The sequence below is a fragment of the Papio anubis genome, chromosome X, assembly GCF_008728515.1.
Source record: "Papio anubis isolate 15944 chromosome X, Panubis1.0, whole genome shotgun sequence".
In the NCBI taxonomy this organism is placed as follows: Eukaryota; Metazoa; Chordata; class Mammalia; order Primates; family Cercopithecidae; genus Papio; species Papio anubis.
In genome coordinates this window covers 95374944-95391369 of record NC_044996.1, presented here as the reverse complement: position 1 = coordinate 95391369, position 16426 = coordinate 95374944, and the positions used below count along the sequence as shown (strand labels likewise).

The 16426-nt window shown below is 36.8% G+C and overlaps 2 pseudogenes; one reads left to right on the top strand and one right to left on the bottom strand.

The window, feature by feature from the left end:
- Window positions 1-1122: 1122 nt before the first annotated feature.
- Window positions 1123-2955, bottom strand: LOC110742129 (annotated as a pseudogene).
- A 161-nt stretch (window positions 2956-3116) lies between these two features.
- LOC101001306 lies at window positions 3117-4458 on the top strand (annotated as a pseudogene).
- The last annotated feature ends 11968 nt before the right edge of the window (window positions 4459-16426 follow it).

The window sequence follows — 16426 nt, the reverse complement described above, 5'->3', positions numbered from 1 at the left end:
TATTTTTAGTAGAAAGGGGATTTTGCCATCTTGGCCAGGCTAATCTCGAACTCCTGACCTCAGATGATCCACCTGCCTTGGCCTCCCAAAGTGCTCGATGATTAATATCTTATTTAGGAATATGTTATTTCATTTATAAATATTTGCAGGCATTTACAGATATTTCTAGATACTTCATGTTTATTTCTAATTAAATTTTGTTGTGATCAGAGAACATACTCTGTAAGATTTCAAACTTTTGATATTTATGGATACATATTTTATGGCACAGAATATAATTTACCTTGATGAGCATTCCATGTGGCCTTGGAAATAATAGGAATTCTTCAGCAATTAGGAGTAGTGTCCCATAAAATGTCAATTACATTAATTTGGATGACAGTATTATAGAAATATTTTAAATTTTTACTGATTTTTTTTAGTTCTTCCATTAATTACCGAGAAAGGAGAGATAAAAATCATCAATTATGATTTTAGATATGTCTCTTTCTCCCTTCAGATCTGTCTGCATTTGTCTCATAAATTTTGAGGCTCTGTTTTTAGACACATACATATTTAACATTACTATTTATTAATGCACTATCTTTATAAAATTTCTCAGCCTATCTCATGTGATATTCTTTTTCTTGGTCTACTTTACCTGATATTTATGTAGCCAAAACAGTATTCTTAGGTTTGTATTTTGCTTTTTCTTCACTTTATTTTCAATCTATTTAAGTTTGTATATGTAAGTGCATCTCTTTTTGTTAACAAATAGTTGGGCTTTGCTTTCTTATCGTATCTAATAATCTCTGCCTTTCTATTGAAGTGTTCAGTTTATTTCTATTTAATGTAATTATAGATGCCATTCAGTTGTCATTTGCTATTTGTTTTCTTTTTGTCTCATTTGTTTATTATTCCTCTATCTCACATTCCTTACTTATTTGGGGATAAACATTTTTAGTATTTTATTTCAGTACTTCTACTGTCTTTTTTTTTTCCAAGGGCAATTCACATCCATTTCTTGATGATGCTGACTAAACATACTTCAAACACGGCAGAAGGTAAAGAGTCTATTTTGTAGGTGAAACCGTTTCTTGCCAACAGCAAAGAGTGGTACATGAAAAGCAACTTGAGCATCGTCTTCAAGCTGAGGCCCCAGCTCTGGGCAAACAGCTGGCGAGTGGACCTGGTCCTTCTGGCCTGGATGGGGGTCTCCAAGGAACTACTTTTTCTCATGCTTTTGCTTGATGTGTTTCCATAGCTTCCCCTCGCTGATGTGCTGGTAGATCGCGTCCGCGGCCCTGATGGAAGAACAGGCCCACAGCGATGGTGAGGGCGAAGGTGGAAGTCCTGCGGAACAGCAGGGAGTACAATTTCGCAGTCAACGTCGGCATCGCCATGTTTCTTCCTCTATTATCTTTTTAATAAAAAATTTTGGTATTAATTTTAGGGATTGCTCAAGGGTTACCATATGCATCTTTAACTTATCACAGCCTATTAGCGTTAATATTTACAACTTCACATAAAACATAATACATTTACAATAGTAAAAATTCATTCACGTCTCTCAATTGTGTAGTTGTGGACATATATTTTATTTCTACATTAATTATAGACTCCACCATAGAATTTTTTTGCTTTAAACAGTTTTCTTTTTTATAATTAAGAGAAAATAAAGGATAATATTTTATGCTTACCTACATAGTTAACATTTCTGGTGCTCTTTATTCCTCATTGTAGATCAAAATTTCCATTGAATCTCATTTTCCTTCAATCTAAAGAACTTCATTTAGCATTATTTGTAGTACTATTCTGCTGGTAACAACCTCTCTTAGTCTTCGCTTCTCACAAAAGATTTGTATTTCACATTGATTTTTCAAGTACATATATAATATATATGTGATATAAAATGTTGGTGTAACAGTTAATTTTTTCATTTTGCACTTTACATATATTGAAGAAAAGTAAGGCAGCAGTATTGTTTTGGGAGTAATGTAAAAATCCTGTTCTAGCTCTTGATTGCTAAATCTAAATCCTCCTTCCTCCTCTTTCATGTTTTTCTGACTTGGTATTAGGACTAAAAACCTAAGCATTAGTGCTTTCCAGATGCACAGCAATAGGCCACCAAAACCAAGGGCCTCTAGTATCCCTGAGGCAACCCTGACCCCCTGTTGTCATCCAATTAGGAGATAAGAAAGTAGCTTAGGTTATCCAGGAGGCACTGGCAGAGAGGGAAAGGGATGGGGAAGGGGACTCACCCCTCAGCTATTACACACATTGTTCTGCAGAGAACTGATACCACCTGCCTGGCGACTTGACTTAACATTTCTTTGTACCTCCACACCTTTCACAGAGGGTTGAGGAGCCCTAAGGAAATACAAAAAAATGGAAACACAGTGTCAACCCTGCAGGACCAAGAGAAATTCACACTAGAACAGACAGACTAGACCAGGAGTCTTTCAACTTGGGAAGTTCCTTGGTAAAGTTCTCCATGATAGGGGTGTTGAGATGCATCTAGTTTTCCCAATTTGAGAATATTTAGAGGCCACAGATATGCTTCTGAAGAGAGACCTCACACCACACAGAGAAATAAGTGAAAGTGCCATTGCTCAGCCTCCAACCCTACCCAGAGCAGCACTGGTTAGTCAGCACCAGCAGCACTGGTCAGCAGCTCTGGAAAGTCAGCCTTTCCTTCCTGACCCAAGCATAACACCATCATGCCTCATGGATTTCAGAGGGAACGAATATTCAAGGAGCACTGACAATTTAGAACAGGCACACACCAAACTGAAACAGCCGCAAGGAAGGCGAGAAGAATCACCAAAAATAAGGCACTGCCCAGGACCTTTAGAGAATACATCAGAGACTTAGAAAAGGACAGAGAGGCCGGCCACAGTGGCTCACACTTGTAACCTCAACACTTTGGGAGGCCAAGGCGGGCGGATCACTTGAGGGCAGGAGTTTGAGATCAGCTTGGCCAACGTGGTCAAACTCGTCTCTACTAAAAAAAAAAAAAGAAGAAGAAGAAAAAAAAATAGCAGGGCGTGGCGACGGGCGCCTGTAATCCCAGCTACCCAAGAGACTGAGGCTGGAGAATCGCTTGAACCCGGAAGGCAGAGGATGCAGTGAGCCGAGATCGCGCCATTGCACTCCAGCCTGGGAAACAAGAGAGAAACTGGGTCTCAAAAAAATAATAAAATAAAATAAAGCCTTTGACGCCGGTTTCCGCTGCGGAGCGCTGCGGGTCCATGTGTGCAGTGAGTAACGCTATTCCTGGCCCAAGCCTGGGTTTGACCGAGTCCGCCGTGCAATGGACCCCAACACACAAGTCTCTGAATTTTGTCTCAACACTGCTCCAGATTACTATGTCGGAACAGCTGGATTTACCTGTGACACAGGCAGGTGTTATCTATTTGAAACATATGATAACACAGTATTGGCCTGATCGAGAAATAGCACTAGGGTATATATCCCCTTATACTATTCCAGAAGAAGATCGCCATTGTGTTTGAGAAAATATTGTAGAAGCCATTACCCATTCTCCTGAGCTCATCAGGGTACAGCTTACTACATGCATTCATCACATCATCAAACACTATTATCCAAGCCGCTGGACTACCATTTTGGACAAAATTGGCTTTTATCTTCAATCCGATAACAGTGCTTGTAGGCTAGGAATTCTTCTTTGCCTTTATCAGCTTGTGAAAAATTATGAGTATAAAAACCAGAGGAGTGGAGTCCATTAGTATCAGCAATGCAGCATTTTCTATCCGTTCTAAAGGATCATTTTATATAGCTTCTTTCTGACCAGTCTGATCAGTCTGTTCTCAACCAGAAACAAATATTCGAGATCTTCTATGCTCTTGTTCAGTATATTTAATGGATTTCAAAGAGCACATGCCTGATATGCAGAACATGGGAATGACAGTGATGATGATGATGAAGCTGAAGATGATGATGAAACCGAGGAACTGGGGAGTGATGAAGATGATATTAATGAAGATGAGCAAGAATATTTGAAGATTCTGGCTAAGCAGGCAGGTGAAGATGGAGATGAAGATTGGGAGGAAGGTGATGCTGAAGAGACTGCTCTGGAAGGCTATTCCACAATCATTGATGATGAAGATAACCCTGTTGATGAGTGTCAGATATTTAAAGTATCTTTCAAACTATTCAAAATTGTAATCCTGTGTGGTATCAGGCTCTGAGTCACACGGTCTTAATGAAGAACAAGAAAATAGTTACAAGACATAGCAACTCTGGCCGATCAAAGAAATCCAAAATGATTGAGAAGCATGGAGGACACAAATTCAGTGCTCCAGTTGTGCCAAGTTTTTGAATTTTGGAGATCCAGCACCACGGATGAATTGAGCTATTTCTTTATTTCCTGCTGTGTGATTGCAGTGAAGAGCTTGTGTTCCTCCTAGTAGTGGTTCCAGAACTGGTTCATGTTATCTATCCTAAACTAATGATCAATAGACGGGAAAAAAAAAAAAAAAAAAAAAAAAAAGCACCAACCACCCCAGGAGATGGGACCAGATCATGCAACCTGGCACTGGAAAAGAAACCAGTGGGATTTGGGGGATGGGGGGATGGGGAGGTACCTTAGGGGGCATATTTTCTTTATTTTTTGAAGAAAGTAAGATCCTGACTCTGAAGCTTCAAAGTGACACTGTGGAAATGTGAAACAAGAGGGGATGTCATGAAGGCAGCTTTTCTTTTTCTGAGGAAAAAATAGGCATGGGCTACAGAACCATTTAAAATGTCTCACTTACGGTATAAAGCTCAAAAGTAGATGTAATGTTTACACCTATGGGTATTTGTCCAATTTCTCTCTCTTCCTCACCATTGGGTATCTATTCTTTATATGTAACTAAGATAAGGTAATCTAATAGCCTTATTCAATCTTCATTATTTTCATTCATCATTGTTCCTATGTAGATCATTGGACACTTATTGTAGCACTACATAACTGATTATACAAATCTGTAAATGAATTAGCACTTTCATATTAAAACAAGGCTGCTAGCCTATATATAAAATAGCAAAATGTTTTCTGTTTATAAAAAGATGTAATGGGGTGGGGAGGCACAGGTAATTTCAAGTTATTAATTTAAAAATGAACTAGCAATTTTATACCTGGTGACTTTGTGTGACACTCACCTCTGATAGTGACTTGAATTTGGTATGTAAAAAGGGGTTAGTGGTATTTCATTGCTGCTAAAAATGACGACTCCCTCTGTGTCCTGCTTTTCTTAAAGCTGTCAGTGTACAAGTGGGTATTTGAATACCAGACCTTACTATAAAAATAAGAAAGGTGGCATCTAGAGCATGTAAATTGGATAGAAAGTTCTACTCTTAAAAAGTTGATCTAACAGTATGGCTAAACATCTATATAAGCAGTCTATTAAAAGAACCTAATTCAGCTATTATGTCTTGATTTGATTGCAGTTTTTTCCTAATTAAAACATTTTCTTCCTCACTGGCCTGTTTTTAATCCCATACCTGGAAGAGTACAAAATGCACACTTAAAAAAAGCTGATATCTACCACTTACCTACTCCCCCTTCCCCATCTCTTCTACTCCTCTTGTTGATTGTGGTATCTGATCTTAACTAGATAGGCTGATGGCACATGGTTCCCTTCAAAAATCACTATCGATACCACTACGAAAACAAGTCAGCAAAGAGACAGTGTAGAGAGGTTGGCTTGCTTCCCTCTCTTCCTAACTGTATGTTGAAAAATAAGCCTTTATTGATCGTAAACATCTGTCAGATGAGTCATACACTGGGTTATTTTTTATATACATGTATACAGAAAATATTTCAACTGAAAGCAACATCTTAATGGATTCAAAACTATTACAAGCTGTTGTCTAAAACAGATGAGAAAATTTATAACTGTAAAAACAAATGCACATATTGATATTTAAAATGCATAATTAAGAAAACCCATTGGTGTTGTGTTTTTCTTGTATACCAATAATTAAGCCACTACTGTCGACACTTTTTGGTTTTCTATTTTAACACTGAAGAAGTGAAAGTATTTTCTATATTTATGAACTTACTACTAAAATCTTGGCAAGAAAAGAAAAAAATTATCTAAAATGTGTGGGTGAAAACTGTTAATCAAGTGTGTTTCTACTCCCCCCTCACCCCTTGAAAGTTGGACCCCAACTGTATACCCTAGGTTGCTTAAGGGGATTTCACTATTATATAAAGTCAATAAAAATGAAGTAGTTGTATATATGCAACATTGTGTACAGAGTGGAGATAATAAATAGTATTAAAGAAACAGTCTCATCTACCTCTACCTTTTGTTCACTAATACCTAGTCTTCTTTTTAAATGTTCGGACTTCACTGCTTTTTGAATTCATAATTCCAATTATCACATTTTTGTTAATGGAAAATCATATCTAATAAAGATTTTAGTTAATCCCATGCACAGTATGAAAAAAGAAAAAAGAAAAAGAAAAGGACAGAGAGCTCTGTGTTAATGAAGGTGCTGGGTGAGAGTGGGTGGTGACTCTCGGGAGAACAGGGAGAAAAATGGGCCTGCTAAGGAAGAAACTACCATCAGAGTGAACAGGCAACCTACACAATGGGAGAAAATTTTTGCAATCTACTCATCTGACAAAGGGCTAATATCCAGAACCTATAAAGAACTCAATCAAATTTCATGAAAAACAACCCCATCAAAATGTGGGCAAAGCTGATGAACAGACACTTCAAAAGAAGATATTCATACAGCCAACAGACACATGAAAAAAAATGCTCATCATCACTGGCCATCAGAAATGCAAATCAAAACTACAATGAGATACCACTTCATACCAGTTAGAATGGCAATCATTATAAAATCAGGAAACAACAGGTGCTGAGAGGATGTGGAGAAATAGGAACACTTTTTACACTGTTGGTGGGACTGTAAACCAGTTCAACCATTGTGGAAAACAGTGTGGCTTATTCCTCAAGGATCTAGAGCTAGAAATACCATTTGACCCAGCCATCCCATTACTGGGGATATACCCAAAGGATTATAAGTCATGCTGCTATAAAGACACATGCACACGTGATGTTTATTTTGGCACTATTCACACAGTTAAAGACTTGGAATCAACCCAAATGTCCATCAGTGACAGACTGATTAAGAAAATGTGGCAATATACACCATGGAATACTCTGCAGCCATAAAAAGGACAGCTTGTGTCCCTTTGTAGGGACATGGGATGCAGCTGGAAACCATCATTCCTGGGCAGCAACCATCGAGGAACAGAAAACCAAATAATCTCATACCCCCTCACCAGGTGGGAATTGAACAATGAGATCACTTGGACACAGGAAGGAACATCACACAACTGGTGGTCCCATTGTGGGAGGGAGGGGAGGATACATTAGAGATATACCTAATGTAAATGACGAAGTTAATGGGTGCAGCACACAACATGGCCTCATGCACATATGTAACAAAGCTGCACATTGTGCACTGGTACCCTAGAACTTAAAGTGTAATAAAAATAAATAAATAAATAAAAAAGGAAAATACTTAATTAATTAATTAATTAAAAGGAAGTTTCGTCCAAACATAGAAAATCTTAAAGACACGTGACACGGAGTTCTATGTTTATCCTATAGCTGATAGTAAAAAGAGTTTTAACAGAGGTATGTTTTTACAAAGCAAATACTACCAGCACTTTAGGGAATGAACAAGAGTGGTGGATGCCTCTTCTTTCACATAGTGAATAGCATAAACTACTGCATTTGTCATTGCTAAAAAGTTTCTCTTGGGGATATTTTGAAAATTTTGTGGTGAGGTATCCATACCCTTTTCTGGGATACTAGGGTGTTATCTAATCCTCTCTCTTAGCAAAATACTCGTGCTGGTATTTTAAATTCATTAGATAAAAATAAACCTACTAAATAGGAAACTTAAATTCAGGAGCCATGAAAATGTTATTCCCCTGATGCAAATAAATATTACCAACTATGACCATTAAACAAGGTAATCTTGGTGCAAAGCTACAAGATAGTGTTACAGGTTTCTCATGTTAATTTTTTTTTGGGGGTGGGGACAAAGTTTTGCTCTTGTTGTCCAGGGTGAAGTGCAATGGTGCAACCTTGGTTCACTGCAACCTCTGCCTCCCAGGTTCAAGTAATCCTCCTGCCTCAGCTTCCCAAGTAGCTGGGATTACAGGCACCTGCCATCATGCTCGGCTAATTTTTTGTATTTTTAGTAGAGATTGGGTTTCACCATGTTGGCCAGGCTGGTCTCAAACTCCTGACCTCAGGTGAGCCACCCTCCTCAGCCTCCCAAAGTGCTGGGATTACGGACGTGAGCCACTGCGCCCGGCCTCATGTTAAATTTTTTAATTCCTCATGAGCTGGTATTGTTAATACAAACTGATAAAGTCTTTTAGTCAAGACTTTCAGCATTTAGATAAACTGAAATGGAAAAGTGCCTCCCATGCTGAGACCACTTTACTGCACCAATCTTAGCTTTGTCATTAGGTAATTCCAGTCCCCTTTTGTGAGCATGTATTAGGAATACTTACTTTATTACCATTCTGCTAGGGCTCAACTTGTGGGATGGCACCATGTGATATGAGTATGATCTCACAAATGGATTTGTTTTGAGATGGCAGAGGAATGTAACTCTACCAAAGCCTATGGGAACAGAGAATTGATTTCCCAATGGTGGAGAAACTGTTGTGTAACGGACAGTTGAGGATTGATTGTAGAGACTCTAAAGCAGGCTCTACCTGTCATGTGAAGGTATAATTGGAAACTGACCACCAAAGAGAAACTTTTTCACCCCATTTTGACTATGCTTATATAAATATTTGACATGAGCCTGTGTGAAGTTTGTGTGCAAGAGAAAGTGTATATTGGAAAGTGGTAGCAATGCTGCAGGAGAAAATTTCAAATGCATAACTTACTGAGAGTTGAAAGTTACTTCTTGAAAACACAAGAGCGATATGTGCTCTCTCTTTCAAGGAAATCGAATAATATGAGGTACATAGAATAACATTATGTGCAAGGAAAGCTAACAATTAGTTAAATATGTGTGTGCAGTTACTAAAGATGAACTTAATTGTCCAATTCTAACTGTAATTAAGACAGCTGAGAAGTGGCAAAAAACAGCAAGCTCATCTAGGATGTGTTTGTCAGTTAGGACAATTTAATGTCAGAGTTAAATTATTGAGAAGTAAAATGGTATCTAAATGAGGACAACCTGCTTACTGTGAGACTAGATTAAAAACCAGGAACTGGCTTCACAGCACCTGAGGATGGTGCATGAAACACAAAAAGAAAAGTAGAGTAGGGAGATCAATAGAGTTCAAGAGGCCTCCCATCAATCTTTTTATTCAAGTTGCCTGTATTGCATCACCATGAATTCTAAGAAGGCAGGGTACAGGTGACATCCTGATATGAACTCAGGAAATGAAAGCAGGTGCCAATAAGACTAAGTAGCATAGAACACCCTAAAGAATAAATGAGGAAGAAACAAAAAGGAGAACAGGGAGGGAATAATGACTCTGCAAATGATTGAAACCACTAAGAACTACAGAAAGTTACCCTTGTCTTTTCGTACATGAAGTCCACCAATCATATCTGCAAATACCTAGTGCTGACATCTGGATGGGGACATGGCAACACCTGAGGGCATGTCTATTTGAATGGGCATGTGTGACATTTCAATGTGGATTATGACATTTGGGTCACCATCTGCACCACCTGCAGTAGTGCGAGAGACATCCAATTATGTGGCATTACTGGTAAGAATCTGACAGTGTGGGATTAGTATTTGTTCAGAGGATACAAAAATACCCTACTCCTATGTTACACTGCTTTATTGCCCCCTCTTAGGTTTTTCCTTGAAAAAGGCATGCACACAAGGACCTGAAATATCATTCACTGGGCCAGTTCCCATGACCCCTCAATGCAGGGGTCTCAGTTCAAGTTGAATTGAAGCACAGGTTTAGGCACCAGAATGAAGCAGGATCTCTTTGCCTATTTTATTCTACAGAAATATTATCATCAGCTGACCCCTAGTAGGCAGGAATGACAGAGCCCAAAATCTCCAGTGAGAAGAAAGAGAGGCCAATGTGTCTATGCCCAGCTTTCACAGTCAGCACCAGCTTATCTCATCACTTCAGTATCATAAGAAACAGAAGAGCTTAGATGTGTCTTACATGTATGGGTGTCACTTAGCAATGCACAGTGGTACTTCTTACAGTGCTCCAGAATTTGACTTATCACATTGGTCTTCCTTCCTCTAAGGGAGTAGTGAGGAAGAAGCTTGAGAGAAAGAGGCTTTTCTTGATCTGGAGATGAGTTGTAAGAGAAACCTGCCCCCATCCGAGTGACTTAAATCACTAATGGTTGGGTAGAAACTGATATGATCATAGAAAAAATTAGGTCATGTGTAAAAAAGGATTTTGCTGCTTAAATCTCAAGTGCATCAAGTCTAAAAACTATAAATACTGAGGATTTTCAAGTTTTAATAGCAGTATAAATCAGCCACATTTTTTTCATTGACAATATATAGCTACATTTACAAATATAATAGGAGGAAGGATAGTGACTTCACAAATTTATTATATATTCATTGCTTTATAAAAATCAAGCACTATAGGAAAATATAAAGGCAAAAGCAATACATTATAGCAAATTGAAACACCAAGAATTAACCAGTGTTAACACAGGATCAAAAACACATCAAAAGTAATGTTTCTACACTTCACTCTAAGTGGAATCCTAACAAATGTTCATATAACCTATAGGAAGCAGAGAGAGACAGAGAGAGAGAGAGAAACAAAAAACAGAGGGATGAACAGAAAACAAAATGGCATACTTAAGCCTTAAAATAGTGACAATTATTGTAAATATAAATGGTATAAATATACCAATTAAAAAGAGATTGGACCACCAAGAATTGGTAGATGTTTAAGGTGATGGATCTGTGAATTACCCAAACATGTATACATGTATACCCAATGTATACATGTTTCAATACATGTATACATTGTACAATGATAAAATCTGTAGTGTTACCATTATACAATGTATACATGTATTGAAACATCACAGTGTACCCCATAAATATGTATAATTATTATGTGTCAATTATAAACAAAATTTTTAAAATATTTGGTAAAAAAAAGAGACTGGCAGTATGAATTTTCAAAAATTCCAATGTATACTATCTACAAGAAATTTACATCATAGTGCTTCCCGTACTATATTGAATAGAAGTGGAGAGAGTGAGAATCTTTACCTGGTACTGGATCTTAGAGGAAAAGCTTTTCATTTTTCCCCATTGATTATGATGTTAATTGTGGGTTTTTCATAAACGACCTTTATTTTGCTGAGAAACTTTCCTTTTACACTTAAACTCTTCAGCATTTTTATCAAGGAAGGATGTTGAACTTTATCAAATGCTTTTTCTGTGTAAATTGAGATGATTTTTGTGTGCTTTTTATCTTTCATTCTGTTAATGTATCACATTGATTCATATGCATACTTTAAAACAGGTTTGCATGCCAAGGATAAATTCCACTTGGCCATTTTCTTAGTCTTTTTTGTTGCTTATAACAGAATATCCAAAAGAGGGTACTTTATTTTAAAAAGGAATTTATTCTTACAGTTATGGATGCTGAGAAGTCCAAGGCCAAGGGGCTACGTATGGTAAGAACCCTCTTGCTGCTGGGGACTGTGCAGAGTCCCGAGGTGGTTCAGGGCATTACATGGTGAGGTGGCAGAGCATGCTCGAGTCTCTTTCTCTTCTTGTAAAGCCACCAGTTCCATTCCCATGATAACCCATTAACCCATTAACTCATTAATCCATTATCTATAAATGGATTAATCCATTCATGAAGGCAGAGACCTCATTACCTATTCACCTCTTAAAGGCTCTACTTCTCAATAATGTCACACTGGGGATTGAGTTTCAACATGAGTTTTGGAGGAGATATTCAAATCATAGCAGTCATGATGTATAATCTTTTTGATGTGTTGTTGAACTTGGGTTTGCTAATATTTTATAGAAAATTTTTGTATAAATGTTTATCAGAGATATTGGTCTGAAGTTTTCTTCTTTTATGGTGTCTTTGTCTGGCTTAGGTATCATGGTGATGCTGGCCTCATAAAATATGTTTGGAAATAGTCCCTCTAGCTCTAGTTTTTGGAAGAGTTGAAGAAGTATTTGTATTAATTCTTCTTTGAATGTTTTGCAGAATTCAGCGATAAAGTCATCTATTCCCGGGCTTTTCTTCATTGGGAACTTTTAAATTATTACACTACTTCAATCTATTTGTTATTGTTCTGTTCAGACTTTCTGTTTCTTCCTGATTCAACGTTGGTAGGTTGTACTTTTTCAGAAATTTATCATTTTCTCTAAATTATCCAGTCTGCTGGTGTATTGTTCATAATAGTCCCTTATGACCCCTTTCATTTCTGATTTTATTGATTTTACTCTTCTGTCTTTTCTTCTTAGGTAGTCTAGCTTTTTCTTTTGAAAAAAATCACTCAGTTTTATTGATGTTTTCGTATTGTTTTTCTATTCTCTATTTAATTTACTTCTGTTCTAATCGTTATTACTTACTTCTGCTAAAAAAGAAATAAAAGGTATCCAAGTTGGAAAGAAGAAAAGTAAAATTATCTCCATTTGCAAATGACATAATCCTATATATAGAAAACCTCAAAGATTCCACACACAAAAAAACTGTTAGAACTAATAAATCAATTCAGGAAAGTTGCAGGATACAAACCAATCCCATTTATGGTAGCATTAAAAAACATTAAAGAGTAAATTTAACCAAGGAGATGAAAGACCTGCACATGGAAAACTATAAAACATTGAGGAGAGTAATTGAAGAAGATACAAATAAATGGAATGATAGTCCATTCTCATGAAATGGAAGAATTATTAGGTTGGTGCAAAAGTAATTGTGGGTTTTGCCATTAATTTTGGTTCCAGTAAAAACCACAAATAGTTTTGCACTAACCTGATAATGTTGCTAAAATGCCCATACTACCTAAAGCAATATACAGATCCAATGCACTCTCTATCAAAATTCCAATGGCATTCCTCCCAGCAATAGGAAAAATAATCCTAAAATTTGTATGGAATCACAAAGACACTGAATAGCCAAAGGAATTCCAAGGAAGAAAAATAAAGTTGGAGGGATCATACTTCCTTACTTAAAAATATATTACAAAGCTATAGTAATCAAAGCAGTATGGTACTGTCATAAACAAACACATAGAAAACAGTGGAACAAAATAGAGAGCCCAAAAATAAATCCACACATATATGGTCAACTAATTGTAGATAAAGGCACCAAGAGAACACAATGGGGGAAAAGATAGCCTCTTTAGCAAATGGTGCTGGGAAAACTGGGTTTCCACAAGGAAAAAAATGAAATTTGACTGTTATCTTACACCATACACAAAACTCAGCTCAAAATGGGTAAAAAGACCTAAATGACAAAGGCAGCAAAATACACATTGCAGAAAGGACAGGCATTTCAATAATTGGTGTTGGGAAAACTTGATATGTCTATGTGTAAGAACAAAACTAGACCCCTATCTTTCACCATATACACAAACCAACTCAAAATGGTTTAAATACTTAAATCTATGACCTAAAACTATAAAACTACTAAAAGAAGACATTGGGGGAACATTTTAGACTATTGGTCTAGTTAAAGATTTTTTTAAGACCTCAAAAGCATAGGCAGCAAAAGTAAAAATAGACAAATAAGATTACATCAATATAAAAACCTTTTGCACAGCAAAGGAAACCATCGACAAAGTGAAGATATAACCTGAATAATGGAAAAAATATTTGGAAACTCTTCATCTGACAAGGGATTAATAACCAGAATATATAGGTGATATGGTTTGGCTGTGTCCCCACCCAAATCTCAACTTGAATTGCATCTCCCAGAATTCCCACGTGTTATGGGAGGGACCCAGGAAGGGGTAATTGAATCATAGGAGCCAGTGCTATTGTCATGATAGTGAATAAGTCTCATGAGATCTGATGGGTTTATCAAAGGTTGTTTCTTCCTCATTTTCTCTTGCTGCCACCATGTAAGAAGTGCCTTTCAACTCCCACCATGATTCTGAGGCTTCCCCAGCCATGTGGAACTGTAAATCCAATTAATCCTCTTTTTGCTCCCAGTTTTGGTTATGTCTTTATCAGTAGCATGAAAACGAACTAAAACAATGTGTAACTCAAACAACTCATAGCAAAATAATAATAATCATCATCATCATCCAATTTTAAAATGGATAAAAGATCTGAATAGACATTTCTCAAAAGAAGACAAACGACCAATGGATATAGAAAAAATACCCAATCACTAGGAAAATGCAAATCAAAACACAATGAGATATTATCTCGCTCCAGCTAAAATGCCTACTATAAAAAGACAAAAATAACTAATGCTGGTAAGAATGCAGAGGAAGGGGAATACTGGTACAGTGTTGCTGGGAAGGTAAATTTGTACAGCCACTATAGAAAACAGTTTGGAAGTTCCTCAAAAAACTAAAAATAGAACTTCCATATGACTCAGAAATTCTACTGCAGGGTATATATTCAAGAGAAAGGAAATAAGTATATTTAAGAGATATCTGCACTCCCAGGTTTATCGTGGTACAATTCACAATAACCAAGACATGGAATAAACTTCAGTGTCCATCAACAGATAAATGGATAAAGAAAATGTGGTACATGTATACAATGAAATATTATTTAGCCATAAAAAGTATTAAATCCTATCATTTGCAGCAACATAGATGGAACTGGAGGTCATTACCTCAAGTGAAACAAGTCAGGAACAGAAAGACAAATGCTGCATGTTCTCATTCATTAAGAGTGAATACTGCATGTTCCCATTCCCATTTAATAGGAGCTTAAAAAGTGAATCTCGTGGAAGCAGAGAGTAAAACCATAATTACCAGAGACCAGAAAAGGTAGGGGGGCAATGACGTGAAATTGTTTTAGGGGTACAAAAATACAGTTAGATAGAAGGAATAAGTTACAGTATTCAATAGTTATTGAATTCTCTACTGTAGAGAAACTGTAGTTAACAATAATTTATTGTATAATTCAAAATAGCTAGAAGAATCGCAATGCTCCCAACATAAAGACAACATAGTGTTTGGTGACAGATACCCCAATTACTCTGATTTAATTATCACACATTGTATACAGGTATCAAAATATCATATGTACCCCCAAAATATGTACAACTATTATGTATCAATTTAAAAGGAAATAAAAATACAAAGACATAGTAGGATGGAAGTGAAGGATGGAAAGTGATGTATAATGCAAACATTAATAAAATGAAAGCAGGGGCCAGGCGCAATGGCTCACGCTTGTAATCCCAGCTCTTTGGGAGGCCAAGGCGAATGGATCACTTGAGATCAGGAGCTCAAGAGCAGTCTGGCCAACATGGAGAAACTCCGTTTCTACTAAAATTAAAAGAAAAAAAAAATTAGCCAGGCATCATGGTAATCCCAGCTACTTGGGAGGCTGAGGCTGGAGAATCGCTTGAACCCAAGAGGTAGAGTTTGCAATGAGCTGAGATCGTGCCACTGCACACCAGCATGGATGACAGAATAAGACTCCGTCTCAAAACAAAAATGAAAACAGGAGTACTGATATTAATATCAAATAAAGAAGAATTGAGAGCAAAGGAAATGACTGGAGACAGAGAGACACTACATGATGATAAAAGGTCAATCACCGAGATTTACAACGATTTACAAGAAACTACAGTCCTAAATTTGTATTCATCAAACAAAAGAGCCTCAAAATATATGAAGGAAAAGCTGATAGAGACGAAAGGAGAAACAGACACATTTAAATTTATACTAGGGAATTTCAACAGTGCACTCCCAGCAACTGATAAAGCTACTAAACAGTATATCCGCAAGGATATAAAAGAAATGAACAATGCAATCAACCAATATGATATAACTGATACATATATAGAAAGAGCACTCCAAGTAACAACAGCAGAAAACACATTTTTTCAAGCACCAGTGGAACATTCAATAGGATACACTATGGGGAAAACTTCAACAACATTAAAACAATTGACGTCATACGGAGTATGTTCTCTACCCATAAAGAAATGAAATTAGTAATCAATAACAGAAAAACAACAGAAAATCTACAGATGCTTGTGAATTAAACAACATATTTCTACATAATTCATGAATCAAAGAAGTTTCTAAGGAAATTTTAAAAATACATAGAACTATTAGACAGATCAACAAGACAGAAAGTTAACAAGGATATCCAGGAATTGAACTCAACTCTGCACCAAGCGGACCTAATAGACATCTACAGAACTCTCCACCCCAATTCAACAGAATATATATTCTTCTCAGCACCACATCGCACTTATTCCAAAATTGACCACATA